At 33.3% G+C, this 25,469-nt stretch overlaps 1 long non-coding RNA gene across 1 annotated transcript in view; it reads left to right on the top strand.

The window, feature by feature from the left end:
• Positions 1–23,569, top strand: part of LOC129969499 (uncharacterized) — a 67,635-nt gene extending 44,066 nt beyond the window's left edge. The window contains exon 2 of the long non-coding RNA XR_008784523.1: positions 23,309–23,569. This is a non-coding gene — a long non-coding RNA (uncharacterized LOC129969499). The remainder of the gene's footprint in view (positions 1–23,308) is intronic.
• Positions 23,570–25,469: the final 1,900 nt, after the last annotated feature.

Below are 25,469 nucleotides of genomic sequence, written 5' to 3'. Positions count from 1 at the left end.
TAAAGGTAATCTTACTCCTAATAAAAGATAAACCCACACAGGAAAAAAAGACAAAAATAAATTGTCACGTCTAAACCGTTGAGATTATTCTCTCATGCATACTGCACTAGACCAAACAATTGGAAAGGCAATCGACCGCAATGTAAACTCTCAATCCCAATTACGGTTTGAGAATTGCCCGGATTTCACACGGTTTTCGAGACGCTCCGGCCTAATCGGCACCGTCAAGTGGGGGTGGGAGTGCTGTGTAATTGGAGCTCAAAAGGGAGGGATGTCCCGTTTTCCCAGACCCCAGGACAGGCAGACAGATGGTTTGTATTATGTCACAAGTTCCATCAGCACGTGTGCATTCTCCCACGCGCGGTGTCGAGCATTTTAGTTAAAATTGTTTCCAGATGCTTGGGGGGGAGGGGGGAGAAAAGAAGAAGAACCCTTTACTTAGTGGTGGATAGATGCCACAGTCAGTGCAAGAAAGAAGAGCTGTAGTGCTCAACTTTTTTTTTCGCTCCCTTTCTCTATGTAGAGATTGGATTTCAAAACATCAACAAGTGAACTGGGAGGACTGCTATAATCGTAAACAACACTGAATGGGTCTGCATAGTTCGCGTTGTTTTGCTCGAGGCCTTTTTCTTACGAAGGAAGATTAGTTTTTTTTTTTTTTTTTTTTTTCCGTTAGAATGATTTACGTCTAGTGTAGTAAGAGTGACGGTGATTTCAACTATGGAATACTTTCAGAAATAATTTTAAATGTTGATTTGATGAATGGCACGCTTTGGATATTGAATTTTAAGCGATGCATTCCTTACAGAAATAATTTTTTGCAAAATTTTGTTGATTGTTGTCAAATACTTTATTAAATTCTCAGGAAATGAATGAATGTTATAATTTAAGTGGCCAGATGATCTGGATGAGTGGGAGCAAACCGGAATTTTTATTGTTTATCTTGAACTAATAACCAGATGGAGAGATCTCCTTAACACTTTCTTGCATACTCTCTAATAAATTTGTCATGCCAGAGAACGCAATGCTTGGCATTGGCGTACAATAGTTACGAAATATTTTGTCTTGAATTTAACATTTTTACTGAACCTTCGTGTGATCTTTAAAGAGTTTTTTGGCTATTGATCCCTGGCAGGAGTTAATAATTAAAAATCGAAATTAGATATGTTTTTCTCAACCGATTGAAACAAAAATTTGACACAAAACTCATTTGCAGTCATAATACCCCATACTAAATTTGATATATTGAAGTCATTGCGTTTTTTTGAATTATCTCGTTTACATGTTTCTGAAATGGGGCCGTGGTGGCTTGGTAGTAAGGTCTCGGCTTCGGAACCGGTGGGTTTCAGGTTGGAGACTCGACTCCACCGAAGAACAGTTGTGTAAGCGGGTCTGGTGCATGTTGAATCCGTCCGGGCCAAACGTCCTCCCGCTGGTGTAGTGTGGTGTGAAGAGGGAGTGTCAGCTCAGGTGTCGTCCTCGTCATCTGACCACGATTCAAAATTACGACGCCCGTCCCAAAATAGTCTTAGTGTTGCTTTAAAACGGGACGTTAATATAACTAAACTAAACATGTTTCTGAAAATACAGACTAATAGACAGTCGACGCGTTGTTGGGTTTGGCTCATAAGTTGACAGATGTCTACACTGTACATGTTAAATCTGTACACCGAATCTCGGTTTAGATTTCCTCTCGGATTTCCTCTGAACAAACATATCTTGCACAAAATTTGATAGAAATCTGCAAATTTCGTGTTAAGACCGAATGCCGAATTTTAACCAGCAAGCTCAAAGCATTTTTATCTTTGTCACGGGAGACAGATGGACATGATAGATATAAAAATTAAATTTTAATTTTGGAATTGTTAGTGTCTTAAGAATTATTCTTGTTACCTATTCCAATACATATAGAATAGGATTACCCTATTATAAGATTAATATATAATAAATATATCTTCAACAAACAATAAATTAGTTACATTATTCATTGTAAAGCATAGCTATACATGAAAGAAAACAACACTTTGAAATGCTGTGGTAACTTTTTGCCTAATTCTTTGATTATCTGACCAACTAAATAATCGAGTCTTCTGACTTTTCTAAAAAAAAAAAAAAAAAAAAAAAAAAAGAGAGAGAGAGAGAGAGAAATAAAAGAAAAAAATTATTTAGAAATATAAAAAAGTGCTATTTCTATGCAGTGCATGAACCTCACAAACCACAACTATTCCTCTCAAAGCATGCTTCTACTGCATACATAAAATCAAACCATTAATATGCCAGTCAGGAAACCAAGATTGCCACCACAAAGTCAAAATAATAAAATAATCCTCTCTATTTTAATTCACCGCTTCCAAAATGACGACATCTGCTTTTTAACACCTTATCAAAATCACAGCAAAGTAAGCGCATCACTGACATAACTGCTACTAAATCACTGTGATCAGCCAATAGAAAATCCCACCTCTTCAACTGCGCTAAGCACTTCCATCCTTTTCTTGCGGGCTATTATGAAAGCGGAGGAACAAAAGCCCACATATAGATAAGAAACAATTAGCCCTTTTTAGTCATCGGTCATTCAGGAAAGGTTCATCTCTACTGGGTTAGTGAAAGCTTCAGCGGTTACGGGGTCAGTGAGAACAGGAGGTCAAGCGGAAAGTGACCGGTGAAGGTTTGCTTGCGTGAGGTGGCTGAAGGTAGGACACACGATCGCTAAGGCGGCGGATGACAAAATGGGAAGAAGGGTTAGAAAGGGTGGAAGGTTGAGGTCTCATTGTCTGTCGCAGCGGAAGATTATGTTTTTAATGAAGATATCCAGCCTTAACCAGAGCTTTTTTTGAATAGATGTTTAAATAGAGATCAAATGATGCAATTGTTTTATGCTTTTGTGGAAGAAGGGAATGTTTGTGTGGTGAGTAATTTCATTCGTATTCTCAAAAGAGGGAGTGAGGGAGGAATATTAATAAAGGTAAATGACGTATTGAGTGTAGCGTTATTCATTCATATTCGCCTTTAATCCCTGGTACACATGCACTCATGATTTTTGTCACTGATTACTCTCCCGACCCTGTTTATTCGTCATCAGAGCTTCGTTTCTGGAAGTATGTGTGCACTATTTACCTACTATCGATGCACCTTACATTGCACTTCCAAATGCATTGAATTGCAGAAAATATCGGGGTCCCATCCGGTGTGGAACAATTCGACAATTATTAGTCTGATACCTTAGCGCATAGGTTCCCAAAGTGGTCCAGGTGGACCCCCAGAGGTCCATAGGAGACCACACGGGGTCCACGTAGACGTGAAAAGAAAACAGGGGTTCACAAGTTGTAAGTGGGGGTCCACGAAAAATTTTCTGGTTTTTCATAATAAATAACAAAAATTTTGGCTTGGGTTTACCTATCCACGTAGGCAGGTAGCATCGGTAGGTACTCAAAAATATTCGAGACTCAGTTCAAACACAGAATTGAATAGAACAATAGATAATAGTACAAGAGTACACCACATGTCGAGACTTGCAAAGTGCCGCCCGTGCGCCCGCTCGTCCGGGATGCTTGTTTAGACCTGCAAAGGGATGAAATGCGACTTGCGCTGTGCTTGCAATCTACATTAGTATAAATACGAATGCCAAGAATAAAACGTTACTCATTTGTTTCCTGATATATTTAATGTCCTGAGTGATTTTTTTTACAGAAAAATCTATTCCATTTATAAATATTATTTCGGTGGCAGCAGATGGAGATCCTGCCATGTTCGGGCGATATCGTGGGTTTATAAGTCATTTTAAAAGAATAATACTAGGACTAATTGTAATTCATTGTGTCATCCCCTGACAACACCTTGTAGCGAAAAATTTGAGTGATAGATTGCACCAATCGCTTCAATTTATGATTAACGCAGTTAATAAAATAAAAAGCAATGCTTTGAATACCCGTTTATTTGCACTATTGTGCGATGAAAATGATGAAGATTTCCAACGACTGCTGTTGCATACTGAAGTACGCTGGTTGTCGAAAGGTGCATGCTTATCGAGATTTTACTCACTTTTCGAATCAGTGATAGAGTGTCTGGAAACTAAAGCACAAGATTTAAAAGAAAATCTGATCAAATATAAAGCGGAAATTGCGTACTTAACAGATTTGTTCATAAAATTTAATGACGTTAACTTGCAGTTACAAGGGGATAGCCTTAATTTAATAAAAACAAAGGGCGTAATTTCGGCTTTTCTTGGTAAATTGAAATCAATGAAGCAAAATATTAGTAGGCGCGAATTCTCCCAGTTTCCGCACTTGTCACAGATAGAATGTCTTGATGAGGATATTCAGAAATACTCTCAACATCTAAATACCCTGCATGATGACTTCAAAAATAGATTTGAATATATTCTGACGATGGAAATACCACCATGGATCATAATCCCATTTGATGAAATGGAAGAGGCGAATGTGTATTACAAGTGGAGCTACTTGAGCTCAGCACCAACGAGGAACTGAATGTGAAATTTAAAAAAGGCTATCAAACATTTTGGCTGCAGGCAGAAATCCCCGAAAAATATCCTGGGCTGTGGGAAATTGCGAGGAAATTTTGGATAGCGTTTCCCTCGTCATATCTTGTCGAAAGAAGTTTTAGTGCCGTTACCAACCTGTTGACAAAAAAAAAGAACAGATTGAACATCACAGAAAGGGGAGATTTGAGATTACTTCTTTCAAAATTGAAGCCAAATATTGATAATTTGCTGTCAATTGATCAAGTACATCCGTCTCATTAAAAGTATGACTATTTTTTATTGTTGATTTCCATTTCAGAGTTCATTGTTGATTGTTTGTAATAATAAATGTTTATAATTTTGTATAACCTCAAGTATCATTTTTATAAATAGGACACAAGAAAATGTGCTACTTTTTTTTCCTTCTTAACATCCCCAATTTAGGGTGATATTTTTTAGGAGTTTTGGGAATACAGTTGAAATGTAGCAGCAGGGGGTCTACCGAAAATAGTAAAACTTTGAAAGTGATCCACGAGAAAAAAAAGTTTGGAAAACTCTGCCTTAGAGCATCCGAAGGTATGTGTGCACTCCCAAAGCGCTATTTGTTTCATGATGCACTTCCAATGTCAAAGAAGTGTCAGTTAAAAAAACGAATTTGACGAATGGATCATAGTATTATTCATTCATGTTATTTGGCTTTTATCTCTAGTACACATACGATTTCTGTCGCTGATTGCTCTCCCGGTCCTTCTTGTCGACCATTGGAGCTTCGTTTTTGGAAGTATGTGTGCACAACTTACCTGTTATCAATGTATCTTACACTTCACTTCCGATTGCTCTGAATTGCCAAGACACTGGAGCATCATTCATTGTGGAACAATTCGATAAATATTAGTCGTTTCCTTAGCGCGATCGAAGGTACGTGTGCGCTACTTAAGAGCTGTCTGTTTCACAACGCACTTCCTATGCCAAAGATGGCGCAGTTTAGCCAAGGTTGGCTCTTGCGAAATTAAAACTCACATCAAACCAATCCAATGCCAAAGAAAGGAAATAAAAGCAGTTATTTTATTTGTTGAGATTTAGAGAATGAGATCTCAAATGTGACATTTGACCATAGTTCAATATCTGGCTTACCTTCATAAGGAGCTTAATGTTTTCCTTAAGGTTAATACAGATGATGATCTGTCCATTCTGTGCCCAAAGTTAATCTGTCCATCCCGTAATTGACTTACAGATACTTCAAGCCTCTAGACCATTCTTCACCTCATGTGCAATTTTTATATTGAATTATAACATTTTTGAATGATTTAAATTTTCGATTATAAGTTTATAGGGAGACTAATCATGGATAAAGTCTATAGTGGCGAATAAACGAGGTTTAAGTTTATGGGGAGAATATTCATGGGTTAAGTTTCTGAAGAAAATTATCTTGGGTTAAATGTATGGGAAGAATATTCATAAATTAAGTTTATGGGGACAATAATCATGGGTTAAGTCTATAAAGGCGAATAAACGTGGATTAAATTTATGGGTAGAATAACAATGGGTTAAGAGTATGGAGAGAATACTCATGGGTTAAGTCTATGGGGAGAAAGATCATGAGTTAAGTTTATGAAGAGATTAATCTTGGGTTAAATGTATGGGAAGAATATTCATAAATTAAGTTTATGGGTACAAGAATCATGGGTTAAGTCTATAAGGGCGAATAACCATGGATTAAATTTATGGGGAGAATAACTATGGGTTAAGTATATGGAGAGAATACTCATGGGTTAAGAGTATGGAGAGAATACTCATGGGTTTAGTCTATGGGGAGAAAGATATGGGTTAAGTTTCTGAAGAAAATAATCTTGGGTTAAATGTATGAGAAGAACATTCATAAATTAAGTTTATGGGGACAATAATTATGGGTAAAGTCTATAGGGGCGAATAAGCGTGGATTAAGTTTATGGGGAGAATATTCATGGGTTAAGTTTATGGGGAGAATAACTATGGGTTAAGTATATGGTGAGAATACTCATGGGTTAAGTCTATGGGGAGAAAGATTATGAGTTAAGTTTATGAAGAGATTAATCTTGGGTTAAATTCATGAAGAGAATAGTCAACTCCAAGTATGGTAAAAATAAACCAAAGATCTTATCTACCAGTGACTTAAAATAGCTGAAGTGACCTTTTGTCAGAGTCACGAGTTTGTGACCCAATCCTATGAAAAATACGTAATGTGTGATGGGCTAACCATTCACGATCACTCCACGCCATTCCAAACGGGGGAGAAATTGAACAAAACTGAATATTTGGCGAAGTTAAATTAACCAGTTTATTAAAAGAGAGCTCAGTTATGTAGACAGATTAGGACAAAATATGTCTAAATCCTTCAGCGTTTAAAAAACGCTTACGGAAGAGGTTTAGGCATTACGTTGATGAATAAACTAAGTACTTCAAGAAAAATTCTATTATGCAGTTTGCTGTATTTATATAATTTCAAAACTTTTCCGAATATCGCCAACTTATGACTTCAAAAAATTCGTATTTGTGTTCACAAGAGGGAGAGATGATGTAAATCTTTTCCATTCGTCAGTTTTTATGCTCCGAATTTGAAACGATATCCGTGATTAAATATTGAAATAAAATTTTTATTGCCGACATAAAGTTTCAGATGTCTAGACTGTTTTATGGTTTTTAATTTTGAAAAAATTAATTTACGTCGGTGGCGTCTCAGTCCTTGCATTTTGTTCAACAATTGCGAAAGGACAAAAATCAGCGTGAAAGGAAGTTGTAAAATTGTTTCATGTGTCCGCTGTTCCATTATAATATTCAATTTTATGTTCGTAAAAAAGTCAAATGTTGCTTCAGATGTTGAAATATAACAGCACGGTACATTTTGAAAGACCATAACATGTTGAAAGTGAACAGTGAGCACTTTTTATTGAACTAATGAAGTGTTTTTACTCTCCCGTATGTGAAATTTACAAAAAAATAAGTGTTATAATCAAATAATAATAATAAATTTAAGTTGAAACTTTGAAGAGTCTTAATGTTTCAGACCACCCTGAGCTCGTAAAACAAAAAATTTGGAATAATCTTTGTTTTTGAACTCGATAATTTCGAAACATTTTTGGTATGTGGTCTTAAAATGGATTCGTAATTTTTACTTTCTCGTATGCGAAGTATAGAGAAAGTATTTTAATCATCGAAAAATTCGAACTCGAAATTCTGACGAATTTCCGCGTTTTAGACCCCCTGGAGTTCGATAAACAGATTTTTGGAAAATGTCCGTTTTTCTATCTGTGACAATGATAACTCTAAAACGCTATGAGCTAGACAGATGAATTTGATATACGGTCTTTACACTAAAATGTGTGGATTTTTATCAAACTTTGAGCAAAATTCATTCAGGTGAAAGTCTGTCTGTCCAACTATTCGAATATAAGTTAGCATTATAATTAAAAAAAAAAAGAAAAAGAGCGCTAAACAGATTTTTCTTTTACAAGTTTAATTTTCTATAGTGTAGACATCGAATTGCGAGTCAAATACAACTAGGGCTTGATCGTCTGTTCTGTACTTTCAGAAACATGTATACGCAATAATTGAGAAATGCAAAGATTTTAGTTTAGGTTTTTGGCAAATGCAATTTGGTACCACATTTTTCACTCAATCGGCGGTGAAAAACGCGTTTAAAACGCAAATACAATTTCCGGATGCTATTAGACGCATACCAAGAATTAATCATTAAAATACTCGACAAAGATCCCACGATAGATCCAGTAAAAGTATTAAATTCACGCCATTGTTTAATACTTCATAGCTTTATCATGCTAATGCCGTGCTTGGTATTCTCTGAAATAACACCTTTATTAGAGAGTATGCAAGAAAGTTTCGGGAGACCACTTCCGCTGGTTTAGTTGATCAAACTTTAGAAGATATAAAACATAAAGAATTAAGGTAAAAAAGTTAGATACCTAAAGTATAGACCCTTATCGAATTTTGAACCAGATCCGTCAACGGGTTGACCGTCTGTCGGTCTGCGCAGGTGAATGGATGTAAACGCGATAATTCAAAAACGCAAACATTTAGATAAATGAAATCTGGCAAATGACCTTGTTACTAAAATTATAATTCAGTGTTAAATCGATCGATAAACAAGTAATATATATATATATATATATATATATATATATATATATATATATATATATATATATATATATATATATGTAATATTATTTGTTGCGAAGCATGATGCAGTTTGAAGACAATGAAGATACTTTTAATTTCGTGACGTCGTTTTATTTCATTTTGAAGAAGCAAGCATATGTACAAGCGACGAGCACACAGAACGACACAGAGAGGAATGAGGGAAGAGCTCTCGGACATTTTATCCCTGGTCTTATATAACCTATGATTTTCATAGGGAAAACATTTCTTCACAGTGCTAAATTATTATGAGATTTCGATAGGGATTTTCATTACAGGCGCCGAGAAGGTAGGGGAAACAAAGGGAGATTTTAAAAAAGAATTTGCTTGATCAGCGGTATGTTATCTCTTCACGCGTAGTGTGGGAAAGTTAGAATTTAGCTGATTCAACAATTTAACAAAGCTTCTCTTGAATTAATTAAGTAGAGACAGTGGAATTGGATCACGAAATAAGAGAATATTTTAGAATGAAGTTACTATGGGCTAAATTAAGATGAAGTAACTATGAAAATTAATTAAATTGAAATTAGAGTTAAAATATCATTACATATATATATATATATATATATAATTTTTAAGTCTATTTCTACTTAGGTCAACAATTTTTTTTTTTATTTTAGTCACTTTTTATTAAATAATATAAATATGTATATACGTATGACAGAATTACAATATTAAGTGGCAAAATAGAGCTTGGCGACATAGCGACAGATTTGGCGACTTTGGTGAACAAATAGAAATTATTGGACAAATTTGATTAATTAATTAATATTTAAAAAAAACTGTATTAACATCAAGTGTCATCCACTACAAGTTTAAAAAAAATGTATTTGAACTTGAGTCGATGAATAAAAAGTATTTTATTAACGATTGAAAATTTGAACAAGATATATATACAGAGAGAGAGAGAGACAATCAAAAATCACGATTTTCGCTTTGCATGATTTGGAAAAGAGGCAAATAAATAAATACACCGCCATCAAGATATATGTATATTAGAAATTCATCTCTTTAATAGTAATTTAATCGACTGTTCATGCAATCAGGTCATCATTACAGTGCATATCAAACAATTGTAAAGAAATCAACGCAAAATTGACGATATAATTTCTACTGATAATAAAGATGAATGTGTGTGTGTGTGTAAATGTGTTGGCGTTTTATAGGCCAGACAGTTTGACCTATCGCTACCGAATTTGGCATATACGTATATTCTTCGCAGAGAGGAAATGTGGATCTCGAACGGTTTCTCAATATTTTTTATTAATTAAAAATTGAGCTGAATTTTAACCTTTTCCCGCGACAGCTTCCAAAAATGTTATTGCACAAAAATGAATTTTACATCATATTAAAATTCAAAATTTTTTCTTTTCAATTATCTACCATTTTTAATTAATTAAAAAAATTAAGTTTATGTTATAACAATATATTTCATTGTTGAAATCAAATTCAAATCGTTTTTATTGTTGTTATTAATATTTTAACTTTGCCTTTTTTTTCATAGTTAATGATCAAGATATAAAGATCCGGTTTATTTTTCCATGCTGAGTAATTTTCAATTTAGATCATGCTTTTAATAAAATTTTTGAAATCATGTTATAATTACAATTAAGGTTTAATTTCAAGAAATGGTAAAAAATTGTTTTGCTTTGGCCTGTTATATATTTCGATATGAAGATATAGACAGAAAATAAAAGAAACGCAGTTAGTAATAGTTTACAGTATCAACATGAGTTGCACGTCTATCAAAATTTAAACTTATTAAGGTTACGTACACACACTAAAAGATTTTTTTTAAAAAAAATTTTTAACTTAAAAAATCCAGTTTTTTCACAGTAGGTCATTAATATATGTTTAAATTCATTTCATTGAGAAAGGACCATATTACACTTATTATTAATTAATAATTAATGAGCTAATTAGCCTATTTTTTGAAACATGATATCTTAGATTCTAATTTGTACAGACACACCATTCTAGTTGGAAATTATGCCTAATATTAGTCTTCATGTTGTCTGCCTCAATCAAGTTATAAAAATAGGTAGTTTTATTTTAACAATTTTTTCATCAACAATTAATAGAAAAAGCGAGATTTTTTCTGTCATTTTAACTTTTAAACAGCTATAAAAAATTTATTTCTATAAATATTACTTTGATTGAGGCACAAAGCATCCGCTATTTTATACAGATTATTTTGATATATATATAATTATATTTGGTAAATTTCTTGTTGAGTTATGATTGTTTGAACGAAGCAACATAGTGGGAAAATATCATTCTTCATAAATTGAGTTTAAAAAAAACCGTTACTAGAGTTTTAAATAAAAGTACCTCAAGAAAAATAATTATAACTCGAGAAATATTTCGAATATTGATGACATCTTGGTATCGTTTGAAAGCTAAAGGATCAGAGAACATTATTAAGCAATAATAATAAAAAAAAAAAATTCGGTATTTTGAACGATTTTCGAAGTTTCAAGTGTGTACATACACCTTAAATAAAATTATTGATTAATAATTTTGCTAAAGGCCAATGCACAAAATATTTAACAGAAAATTTTTTAATACTCATTAATGTAAAATTACAATATCATAACTAGTCACCAAATGTGGTTAGTTGTAATAAATCTTAAGGTCCATTATATTTAAATGATATCTCATCTCAAACGGTTGACATTGGAACTATCTATTACTAATTGAAACATTCTTCCACAAACACCAGTTTTTATGTCAAGAAAATATCAAAGAAATTTCTGAATAATGTCAATTTTAAGTCAAGCATTCGAAAGTTGACAAACAATCGAAAAGTAAATCCAGATCTTTAAGAAATGCCTAATAAAACACGAATTGTTAGGTTGTTCGTCTTTCGAATCCTAAACCATCAACAAATTTATTTAGCCAGGCAGATAGAAAGAAAGTAAAAATAATGTCCAATTACTTAGTCTCAATTATATGACAAACTTCAAAGCACCATATCTTTATTGACTTGTACGCGCTAGTAAACAAAGCGAGGAAGTAAACACATAGCACTAAACAAAACATGTCCAAACTAACAGATCCACGGACTGTCCTCAATTGGGACAAAAGAAACCATTCATGTTCTCGAAGACCAAAAAAGCAAAAAAAGAAGGCAACTGTTTATTGGAGGAGTTCCCGGTCATCCGCAACTTGCGTGCTTTCTGAAGGGGAAGGAAACGAAAGCTAGAAAACAGAACCACTTGGTGAGCTAAAAATAGATACTGCTGCCTTCAATCTGGAGGGGGTGTTGACTGAGGGGGAGGATGATTATCTTTCTTACTCCCCTCCTCCAGATAGAGAAGCGGTGGTTCTCACGGTGGCAGCGGCAAAAAACACCCCTACCAAACTTGGCCTCTTATCGCCTAATCTTGAGAAGAAATTAACACTATTTGGCCGTTTCTAGAGAAATAGTCTAGGTTTAGAAATTTACAGGTTTAAGTCCCAAGTAAGATCGAAGAGAATAGTTTGGGAGAAAACAGTAATTTTCACATCATAATCTTTTTGTTTTGCAGTGCTAAAAATAAAATTAATAATTTACCAAGGGAACTTTCTAAGTTATAAAGACGACCAATAAATGATTTATAATAATCGATTGCTATTAAATTTTTCAATCAAATACTTTTATTTGGTTGTATACTTGTATTGAAACACCCTGTTTAGATATACGCTCTATGCTACCTCAAAATAACCGATTTCTTAATTTCGAATGAGATTCTCTAAAGATCGGCAGTAGAAATCTATTTCAATCCATTAATTAAGGACCGAATAAGGTCCAAAATAGTTAAGGTACCGGCAGGTAAAAAATGGCCATACGTCGGTGCAAGATCGTACCGTGGTAATTATGAGTCCCTGGCACAACTACCAAAGCTACGACCCTTACACATTACATGGTACAATATGGTTCATTTTTTTATCACTTCTATTATATTTCGAATACTTTAAAATATTTTAAAGACAATAATCTTCGGCCAGTTTTTCCTGCATAGATTTAATAAAAAGGATAAATTATTGCAAAATATTTCTTTAACGAATTATATTTCAAAAATATTATACCCAGCACTATAAATGCATCACTGCTACCTGTATATTGTGTGAACATCTTGGAAAGTTTCTGTAAATGATTTTCAAATTGTATACTTTTATAAAAAAAAAAAAACATTTTTTTTTTATTTCAGTCGACACAGAAAGCTTATTCTTGAATTGTTTTTTATTTACACAACAGACCATATCAATCTGATATTTAAAATGTTGCAAAGGTTATTTTTGATGCCCTTCTCTTTGTTCGAGTCTATTAGGCTTTTTTTTTTCAGTGATCGTCATCCTTTCAGTACGGCTCATTTGTGTCGTAGCTCATAGTGTACATCTCATCGTGTCCTTTTAGTGTGGCTCACAGTGTACATCTCATAGTGTCCTTTCAATGCGACTCATAGTGTCATAGCTAATAGTGTACATCTCATAGTGTCATAGCTAATAGTATACTTCTCATAGTGTCTTTTCAGTACAGCTCATAGTTTCATAGCTCATAGAGTATATCTCATAGTGTCATAGCTCATCGTGTACATCTTATAATGTCCTTTCAGTATGGCTAGGGATTGCAATACCGGACCAAAATTCCAATACCGGTATTCGGTATTTTTTAAATCTTAATACCGGTATTAGAAATTTTAGAAAAAGAAAGAAAACACAGGTGTTTCTTTGTTTTATTTGCCAGTTTTGTTAGAGAGTGTAAATATCACAAAAAATAATTTGTAATTTATAAATTATAGTAAAGTAAAAAAGTAAAAAAACATCTTATTTATTTAAATCACAAAAAAAAAAAAAAAAAATGTAAATATCATTATTCAGTCTGTGATACTATTACAAATTTTTGAAATGTGATCTTAAAAAGCATAATGTATCAATGGTACTGTCATTAAGCCTGAAAAGTAATTTGGTGTAAAAATGACCAGCTGTCGAAAACGCTGTTTTGCAATCTACGCTAGTTGGTGGTACTGTTAGCAATGCGCGATATATTTATTCTAAACTTCTAAATCCCTCATCTTCAAATAAATCGATTTCTCGTCGGATGGTTTTGGATATAGCTAATTTCTGTATTGTATTTTGGTTCGTTGACATTTTTTTATTTATCGCTAATTCTAATTTTTGTTCAAAAGACAATTCCTTTTCACTATCGACAGTACTGACATCATAATCTTCGATAACTCAACCGAATTCTTCTGAATGTGGATAGGTTTGTGGGTAAAAAATTTTAAGAAAATTTACTCTAAACTTAATCAGATTTGAATGGGTTATTTTCTTTTCTTCTTTTTCATTTTTAAAATCATTATAATTATGTAAATACCATAAGACATTTTTTATTTCGGTATGCCTTTCTTCTGTGCGATTTTTCAATGTAATTCATAATTCTTGAGATAGTAATGTGTGCTGTTCTTTCAGTGACTGCAACATGAAATTTTCATTGTTGCATTAGCTGTTAATAAATTAGAATCTCTCCGACACAATGCCTCAATAGTCAGTTTTATTGGAAGTAGAGCTGATATAGTTCTGAATATTAAGTCGAATTCACTATCTGAAAAATTAATTTACAGGTTTAAGTCGATTATTGCTTTTTGGATTGGATGTCTCAGTTTCAAAAATCGTTCCATCCTTAGGAGTAAACTGTTCCAACATGTTTTAAAATCTAATATTAACATATATTTTGTTTTATTTTCAGTTAGTATATATTTTAGTAATATATCCTTTTTATAGGGGAACGTTTAAATATCTTAACAATTTTTCGAACTTTATAAATTATAGGAAGCAATTCTTGATAGGTTAATATTTCATCCTCATTAGCAATATCTTCAACAATTACATTGTCATTATCTTCATTGTCAATATCACTCTCACTCTTACTCTTTTCAAAGTTGGAATCCGAAGTTTCTATATCCACAGTATTTGGATTCTTCTGTTCTTTATTTTTTTGATATAATACATCTATTACTCCTAATTGAATTCCATCAGCATAACACAATTGCTGATTTGCACCAATCAACTTTTCAACTTTTTTCATATTGTTGCTCCATCAATCGTTATGGATTCAATATTTTCTTTCAGGGATAATCCATGTTTCGCTAATTTAGATTGAAGCAATTAATTAAGCCATTAATTAGCTAATTAATTTCGCCCTTAGGGAGACATAAAAACAAAACCGTATACTATTTTGCTATGTTCGCGATATCTGAACATATAGTGGAGACAATTTTAAAAAAATTTAATAAATACCAAAAAACCGGTATTTAAACTTGTGAATACCGGTATTACAAAATTGTACAAATGGCTCAAAATACCGGTATTCGGTATCCCGGTATACCGGTATTGCAATCCCTAAGTATGGCTCATAGTGTACCTCTCATAGTGTCCTTTCAGTACGGCTCATAGTATCATAGTTCATAGTGTACATCTCATAGTGTCCCTTCAGTACAGCTCTTGTGTGTCATAAAGTGAACATTTTGGATCATTAGGCAATATTTTTCATACCAGGCATTTTTTGAGAATACCATTTCGTATGGTCTTTGTAATTTTTCTATACATAACGTTACATCAACGCCTCGCATTATGCCCTGTCCTTTCTATTTTTTTGAATACATATTGCTGCTATTGAATCCAATATTAGTATTAGGGCGGCATTATTGAGCGGCTATCCAGCATTAGAACGGCACAGACATTCCTTTTGAAATAACTGATGTAAATTTTGTTGCATAAAATGTTTTTCTTCCACAAATTAGAAAAAAAATTCCTTTGTCTCCCCCCATACCCCCCCCCCCAAATCACTAGTGGAAAATGTTTAACATATTCGCTGCCATGATTCATGCCTGTGATTCAGACCACTATCTAATAAAATGCTTACTTATTTGCTCTCTTTTCATTGTAGAAGAGAAGAAAATATCTAATTATATAGTATGCAAGTTTTACAGGCGATTCGCTCAGCAAAGTGTTAAAACAAGGAGATATAAACTAAACATAGGCTTGTTCTGCTTGCATTAGCTTCTACAGTGACTGACAACTTGACTTGCTGTCATGCGAATGTGAGTGACACAGCAGTCAATGGTGTAATTCATTGCGGGCATATATTCTAATCCCTAATATTTTATAATTCAAATAATTTGTATATTATACAGATTTGTTTATCTGAGTACCAGGTTAATAAACTTTTCCAAAGATATGCTTGCTGCCTCCCTCAATCCCGCATTCCAGGCAGCTTCCTAGCTTGCTTAGAACCAATAGGCTTACAGACAATCCGCTTTTGTCTGTAAGCATATATAAAAAATTATACCATTTTATCGTGTACGGCGTTGACTTTTATAGTACATGTACTCATCATCATTTTTCATCTCTAGAGCAGGTTTTATTGGCGAGGGTTGAATCCTAGAGCTCCCAACCAAAATAAACAAACATAGAATGATTTATGATAATCCAGACTTCCTTCAGCTGAGGGCGGAATAGGATTTCTCCCACCGATATCTTATCTCACGCGAAAGCACATACCAACGTGTTGAGCGTCCTCCCCCAACTCCCACATGTTTACAGGGCAGGACGATATTGTATGGAAATGGTTAACCCTGACTTCGAATGCCGTATATTTTCTGTGATAACTATGCTTCAAATAAAGTGTAAAAAAATTAGTTTTATTTATTTACTTTTTTTGTCAAGAAAAAGAGTTTATAGTATGGATCGCTCACTGAATGTCAAGAAAAGATAAAAGATGATATTGGGAGTGATAAAAGAAGGACGTATCTAAACGAGATTAATGATAAAGCATAGATTGTACTGTATTTGTGGCATATGCATAATCATTGTCAGTAATAATCTCTTAGTATGTAGAATATTACGAATATTCTACAAACTACATTACGACACATCAAGTAATCTTTGTATGTATAAAATATCCTTCTTTGATTGTTAGCTGTTTCGCTGGGAATACTATTTTAATCTTTTATGCATAGCTTATTGTTTATTCCCTCAACGACTTATTTTTAGAACATCGTATTAAGACATTAAAACTGTATTGTTTTAAAAGCTGTAACTACACACACAGACAATGTAAAACATATTTTAAACAGCTGAGTGGCTGAAGAGGAGACACTTTTGAATTTTTAAACTTCGATTTATTCCATCCAGGGAGGCATAATTTATGTACAAAAAAGCGACGATAAGCTGACGTCCGTTTACACCGCGATACAAGAGCGAAAGAGATCGAAATATTTTTCTTCAGTGATTTTATGCTATGAGATTCTGATAGGGAATTCTTTGGCACGTGTGGATTTAGGCAATGGAATTTTAGGTATCTTTAAAAGAATGCTACAAGCATTAAAGATTTTTATCCCTTCACTCGGAGAGAGGGAAAATGTTGATTTAGTAATTTTACACGGCGCATGAATGAAATAAAAAAGTAAGAATTGGATCAGGTAATAAAAGAATTTAGAATGAAGTTAATATGGGTTAAATTAAGTTAAAAATTAGGAAATTAATTAAGATTTAACTTAGATTTAAAAATAACATTACATATATACATGGTGTACATACTACAAAATAAAAGCGGAAATGAAGAGACTATTATTTTCGGAGTTAATATCCGAAGAAACCAGCTTTATATTTTGATTTAAACATTGGCAAATACACGCGATTATTATTTAACGCAATGAAAAGACTTGATACGATCAAGACTAAGAAAAGACGATGAGTAAATGAAATTAGTTTGAATTGCATCGCAACAGTAAAAAAATTGTATAGATTGAATATCCAATTAATTTTTTTAATTTTATTAAAAATAAATTTTTTTTAAATGTACTGAAACGAAATTTTTATTATTAAAATGTAATCTTTTTTTTCCTTCAATTTTGAAATAATACAAAAATTATTTTTGTTAGATAATAGTTTTGGGAGATATTATCATTCATTTCCATAATTAAGTCTTAACAATTACCTATTTGGGGACAGTTAGGCCTATTTTCGCTTTTTATTAAACTTTCTATTTGACACCTATTTCTTGATTTCTTTTACAGCTTGTTTCTTCTGACTGAATAAAATTTTAAACGCGCCCTCTTCATAGAATTTCTAAAAGTATTTTGTAGGCCCATTATTTAGCGAAGCCTTAAATTAAATGCAGCTATAAAAGAATTCAACGAAGCAATCTGAATAGTTCGCGTAGAGATTTGTTTATACTTGATTGTTGCCATTCAGCAGTAAGTAATAAGAAAGATTTCTGTGCCACATATGTTAGCGTTATACATATATAAATTCAAACTGTGCACAAAGTTTTTTTTTTTTCTATTTTATTTAAAGTTATTTTGAATTTGAATCTTGAATTTCTTTTAGTAAGAAATTTTGGAATCAATTTTTTCGAACGGCGATTAATTGTTTTGATAGATTAACATAATTTGCTACATAGAACGGTTTACATAAATAAGAGAAAAGGGGCCTTTCGAGCCTTGCATTATCTAAGGACCCTCAAAGCACTTAATCCGGCCCTGTGGCTATATCTAGCAGTTTAGAAATTAGCTATGAGACAATGATTAGATCATGTATAGCTTATAATAACATTTAGATTTTTATCAGCGGCGGATTTAAACTTTTTGCACATTTCAATTCATTTAAACATTTTGCCATACTTATAATTTAATCAACATATTGCTGATTTATTTAATTAGCTTTGTTTCATTTATTTTATTTATTTATTGTTTCTTTCTATGTGTTTATTCATTCATTTATGACGACTTATATGCAGTATTATTTAAGCAAATATTTCGTGTTTCTAAATGTTGTAATAAATGAATAAACAGGATGAAAAAGATAGTTATTGGACTAATTATATATGACAAAGTATTAATATTATCCTAATGTATTATAATTAATAGAATTTGTAATTTTACTAAATTCTTTTATTCGGCCATAGGCTAATGATATTTTTTAATCGATCTGTCTGCAACCCTTTTTAATCTAACTGCCTCATCTGTCTAGATGTAAATTCACCATTAAGTTTTACTATATTTCGGCTATTATTATTAGCCATTCTTTATAAGTTCTTTTCTAATAGCCTTAACTTTTCTAATAGCCTTGATAGATTCATGATGGAATGCTAAAAATAATTAATTTGAACATAAATTATAGAATATTGATCTTACGAACTTCATATCTAACTTCGATTAAGGAGAAACTGACAAATATTCTGACATAATACGTACAGAAATGCTTGTTTTTTTTTTTTTGTTTTGTTTTTTTGTCATCTCAAAATTGATTGGTCAACAAAAACAGATATGTCAAATAGAAGCACTTAATTTACTTTTACCAAACTTATTCTACAAATAAATAATCTGAAATCAATTCAATAAACAGAATGCTAAAAATTTATGTATATGTAACATTATTTGTTGTGAAGCAGAATGCAGTTTGAAGACAGTGAAGATACTTTTAATTTCGTGACGTCGTTTTATTTCATTTTGAGGAAGCAAGCATATGTACAAGCGATGAGCACACAGAACGACACAGAAAAGGAATGAGTAAAAAGCTCTTGAACATTTTATCCCTGGTCTTATATAACCTATGATTTTGATAGGGAAAATATTTCTTTACAGTGCTAATGTATTATGAGATTTCGATAGGGATTTTCGTTACACGCGTTGATAAGGTAGGGGAAACACAGGGAGATTTTAAAAAAGAATTTTCCTGATCAGCGGTATTTTATCTCTTCACGCGCAGTGTGGGAAAGTTAGATTTTAGCTGATTCAACAATTTAAGAAAGCTTCTCTTGAATTAATTAAGTAGAGATAGTGGAATTGGATCACGAAACAAGAGAATATTTTAGAATGAAGTTACTATGGGCTAAATTAAGATAAAATCTTGAAAATTAATTAAATTGAAATTAGAGTTAAAATATCATTACATATATGTATATTTTATTTTATTATTCGTCGATGAATTATTTCAATTATTTCTTTTATTCTGTACAGCGTTAACAATAAAAAAATAAAGAAAAATATTGCTCTCTTATAAATCAAATCATTATTTACTAATGACACCTTTTAATCTTGCTGATAGGCCAAACGGAGGACACCAAAAATCTGTTTATTAACATTAATTGAACTTCAGAATTCACTGACTTTAATTCTCTGAATATTTACGAAGCAAAGGATTCAATGGTTTATTCTAAAATGTTATTTTTTATCATTTTCTTACAAATACAAATATACGTCAACAAACCACGTCATTCTTAGAGCTATTCACAAGGTTGTATTTATCCTAAATTTAATTTCTAAAGCTTAAAAATCTTTAGTAAACAAATTATATTGCTGTAAATTACGTTTTAGCCATTGGTTAAACCATTGGTCGCACATCGAAAGTTCGATTTTGTGACGGATTCCATTACTGAGCAAATTGTACTACTTATCCTCCGTTCCCACCATCAAGTATCTCGCGCAATTTTTAAAAAAATAATTATCCACAAAAAAATATATATTTTTATCGGTAAACCCAAGTACCCCAACGACATTTCGATTGCCATCACCAACCCGCTTTAGTGCCGCCGTGTATTGAATGAGGGTCACCTACCAAAATCGAAAACAATCATCTAGGTCCCTCCACACGGTTGGCGGGGCCAGAACAAAGACGACTGACCCCCTCTTCTGGGGGTGTGAGATAATCCAGGATATTACGCGATTTTACGTGAAGTGACTTGACACGCCAGGGTTGGCACCAGAGGTGGTAAGCGATCACGTTTCACGATTTTTTTGTACAGCCCTCAGAGTTCGACGTAGTAATGGAAACGGTACTATAAAAGTCCAAGGGGCCCCGAGAAAGGAGCATAATTATAAGTGTGGTCGATAGGATACAAGCGGTGGAGTTAGAGGTGGGAGCTATTAAATTTTGATGGCATGTCGGCGTGGTAGACTGAATACTTGTTGTGGAACGGTTACTGTTCAAGGATCAGGGACTATGGGTTCAAGTTAATTTCGCAGGACAATGACCTTCTGATTATAAAGATTTTAATTGACTAAAAGTTAATGTGCTTCGCATGTAATGATGTCATATGTTAAAGCAACGCAAGAACAGAACGGCGTAATAGGTTAGAGTAACTAGATGCCCCGAGCTAACCAGGTGACTCTTGGCCTTTGGTTCTTTGTCCGAGATTCCTCCCGATTTGGAATGATATGCTTCATTTTTTTTAAATAACTATTTCATTAAAAAAAAATAACCAAAAAATTACAAGTTAAAAGATTAACAAAATAATGCAATTAAAAAAATATTCTTCGAAGAATTTTCTCTCCAACTTTTGCAATACATGGAATAAAACCACCTTATGTTAGTATTTAACACCGCTTCCAACAAGTAATTCATTTAAATATTTCAAATTTCCCGATATAGGGCAGTGCTGTCGATATTGTTTTGTTCAATGGTGGCGGGGTGGTCGGCTGTACACAAGAAGTACAACCGTTAGTGGCTAGATACCTCAGATTAGCCGAGCAAACAGAAGTTTTCATGCCTCTCCGACATTTGATTCAACCATCTCCCCTCCCCTCCCCCCTTCAGTATTTAAAGCAACTGGCTACTTCACAATGCTTCATGTATATTAAAGACTTATTTGGTGTAGGAAAGGTCAACAGAACCCAGCATTCAGTATTTATTATTTGATCCCATCCCTGTTTCCCTCGTCAATTGTTGACTTTAAAAATGAATAAATAAGCAACAATTTCCAAGACTGGTGCCAGAGGTAATTTTATTTCCTTTGATTCTCAATTTGAATTCTCCATTCTTTCGGGTTCGAACCGAATTGAATCGAAAAATACTCAACTTGATTGTGTCGATCCAACTTAAATATACCGAACAGGATCCAGATGTTATAGAGTATAATAATTAGTTTACTTTAAATCCTGATGTACTTTAGAAGATGATGTATCATAGACCAGTGTATGAGAAAAAAATTGATGACTGTCCTTAACCTCCATAGTCGAAATGATTGGTTAGATTTAAGATTAAGTTACGGTTTCGTAGCCAAGCGTTAAAATGTTGGTCTAACGAACTCCATTTTGGATGAGGCAGAAATCAAAATTTTGCTCAAGAAATATTCATTTTTCGTTTTGTAGAGATTTAATAAAAATTTGTAGATTTAACGAACATTTAACGAATTATCGCTAGAAAAAGTTCATATTTTAGAGACTATATTGGACTGCGAATCTATTAAATATGATGACAAACAGAAAATTAAATCAAATGGTACTTGGTTGCTGAATAATTTGTAATTTTGTCAGTTCGGTTCGGTTCAGTTCATTTCTTATGCATTATTATACTTCTAAAAAATAACTGAAAACAGACAATATAGGTATAAAGCTCATTAATAAATAAAAATTAATTTCTTTTAGAAAGATGGTAAAAAAATAAGACAAAAAAAAGTTAATAAAATCATAGTACATAATACATAACACAGGTATTGAAAAAAAAGTTAACAAATGCATTTGATTTCTCCAGCTGAGTGTTCAAAATCTGTTAATTTGAAGTGAAAGCATTATAAAGCATCTAGCCTGCCTTAGAAAGATAATCTCTTCTATAATATATGCACCAAAAGATGAAAATTTTTATTTTAGATAAGTCAGCCATCTAACTCTCCGACCCGCGACGAAGGCACACGGATTTAAACCATAAAAACTGAATGACTGGATCGCCGCAACAGCAACATTGGCGGGTACTGTGGTTGAGTCCTAAGGGCCGCCACCGGCCACGGTACAACCCTCCCCAAAGGAAGTACGTCCCGTCATCGATGGGAGGAGTCAGATCCCCCATCTATTAGTGTACCCTCCAGGGTGGCGAGATCCAACCACCATGCCGGAAGCATCTCATCCTCATTTCGAGGTGCCCCCCCTCCCCGGGGGTTTCTATTTTAGATAAGAAATGCCATAATGAATGCAACAAGAAATATCACAGTCATTGCCGAAACATAACTCTAATAATTGTCTTTACTGAGTATCATTATGTAATGGGCAATCAGTGATGTGCCATTTTGATAATACATTACTTTGAACAAATAGTTGTTTTCAGAAGGATTAAAGGAAAAAAAAGTATTACAACTGGATTTCAAGTAAGCAACGTAATAAATAGGATTTTTGAATGACATTTTCCAATATTTATTAGATATAACATAATTTAGTATATTTTGTAATATTTTGGGCAATAAATATTGAATTTGCAATGAAAATGTATAATTTTTATCGCAAATAAATTTCTTTAAATGAAGGACGACTCATCCGGCAATCCTCTAGTCTGATATCAGCTGTATTATTGAGAGTTTATATCCTGTATAGTTATTGCTCTCTTTATCATTATTAATAATTTTCAATCAATGTCATGATGGAATTCAGCAGCAAACTTACTTACCTTGTCTAAGTAAACTCATGATTGATTAATAGTGATCATAATTAATTTCTTTTATGAAATTACAAACAAAAAATATAATTAAAAGTTCATAAATTATATAAATTGTTATAATTTCCTATCAGAAAATGTGGATACATATAATTGAAAAATTTCTCTTGTACTATTCTATTATACTATAGGATTTTATATTTAATTTTTGTTTAATTGCAGAAGAAGGAACGAAAGCTGATGGGCATGGTCCAGCTCAAATAGGTGACAACTAAACCAGAAGATGTGTTATGCTGAATTCAGTTTCTCAAAATAGCACATGATGGGCTGTATATATCTCTAATATCAAGACATCTTACCTGTAATACAAAACACAAGAAGAGAGAATTGAAGAATTGTTAATAGAAACAATGTTTTCCATAAGAACCCATGTAAATTAGGAAAATGGCCCCCATTTCGACAAAAATATTCAAACATTTATTATTATGCAGTTTATTCTTTATCATGCATGCTTTTTTTACTGTCTCGTACATGTAGTATAGAAAAAGTATAATAATCTCCAAAAAATTTGGATTTTGACAAATTTTTACGTTTTAGATCTCCCTGAGTTGGAAAAACACATTTTTGGAAAATGTTCATCTGTCTGTCTGTCTGTGATAAAGAAAACTCAAAAAAGCTTTGAGCTAGACGGATTAAATTTGGTATATGGTTTTTACACCAAATTTGCAGATTTCTATTAAATTTTGAGTAAAATTTGGGCAGAGGATGTACATTTGCACGGCTGTTCGAAAATAAGTTAACGCGATAAAACAAAGCGAAGAGAGCTAGATAGATAATTTTCGGTACACAGATTTAACATTTATAATGTATAAGTCAGCCATCTGACTCTCCGACCCGCCACGAAGGCACACGGATTTAAACCATAAAAACTGAATGACCGGACCGCCGCAACAACAACATTGGCGGGAACTGTGGTTGAGTCCTAAGGGCCGTCACCGGCCACGGTACAACCCTCCCCGAAGGAAGTATGTCCCATCATCGATGGGAGGAGTCAGATCCCCCACCTATTAGTGTACCCTCCAGGGTGGCGAGATCCATCCACCATGCCGGTAGCATCTCATCCTCAATTCGAGGTGCCCCCCCCCCACGGGGTGCATTTATAATGTATACATCTCTCAACTTTTGAGCCAAATTCAACAACGAGTTGACTGTCTATCAGTCTGTACTTTCAGAAACATGTAAACGCTATAACTCAAAAAACGCACAGGATTAAATATATCAAATTTGATATGGGATTTTGTGACTATAAGTGCAGTTTTGGGTCAAATTTTGTTTCAACTAATAAAATCGTTAGTTAAAAAAATCGCGTCTAAAATACGAATTTGATTTTCGGATACTATAATTCATGCCAGGGATTCATCGCCAAATAATTTGCCAAGGATGACTCGATAGATCCAGTAAAAATGCTAAATGCAAGCCAAAGGTTAATATTTCGGAACTATTGTACGCCAGTGCCATGCAAGACGTTCTCTGGCATGGCAAATTTATTAGAGAGTATGCGAGAAAGTTTTGGGGAGACCAGTCCCCCTGGTTAGGGAGAAAGATTTCTAAAGACATTGTCTTTAATTGTGCTTCAAAATTTGCCGAAAAATAAGACGGCATTAGCGTTAAATGAATTTGTAACGCGCATGATTATTGTCTGATTACGACAATGATTTCCAAAGTACGATTCAATAATTTCTTATTGCATCACACTAGAGTTCTTTCAACATCTCCCTTATTTAACTATAAAGTTGTTATTTTTCTGAGGCCATTATTACGCCCTCACCTGAGTCAAATCTTATCCGAAACCTTTTGCTGTAGCACAGAATATAGCTCCATAAGGTCTTCGGTAATTCTGGTTATGTTCTTCCATCAGCTCATCGAGGTCCTTGTTATCCAACTACTATCTTATTATCTTGGCCAAGCCAGAAACATAATCTCATCGATAAAGATTTCAGTTGCTAACAAAATTCGGAGTCGCGTTCGACAATGATATCCAGCTTAAGTTTCTTCCATGCGGAAAGAAAGATTCTCTTCCAATTAACCCACCAGCTGCGTATTCCGCGATTTCCGCAGGTTGGTTATCAGTCCATTTTCTGTTGCATCCCGCGTTTTTCTCAGTTTAGAGTGTTTATTTTTACGATTACAGATTTTTTATTATATAATTATCGCGTAACATATAGTATCAGTTCACTTTCTTTGAAAAATATTTGAACTTATTTGCAAACATCGCATCTAAATAGCGATTTTAGAGAATGATGCAGCCATAGGGTTAAGTATACAACATATACAACTCAAATTGACACTTGAGATACAGGCCAGTTCTACATATGACTTCATG

Source organism: Argiope bruennichi, chromosome 5 (assembly GCF_947563725.1).
Source record: "Argiope bruennichi chromosome 5, qqArgBrue1.1, whole genome shotgun sequence".
Lineage (NCBI taxonomy): Eukaryota > Metazoa > Arthropoda > Arachnida > Araneae > Araneidae > Argiope > Argiope bruennichi.
Note: the sequence above shows the minus strand (reverse complement) of the source record. Positions and strands in the feature narration are given on the sequence as shown.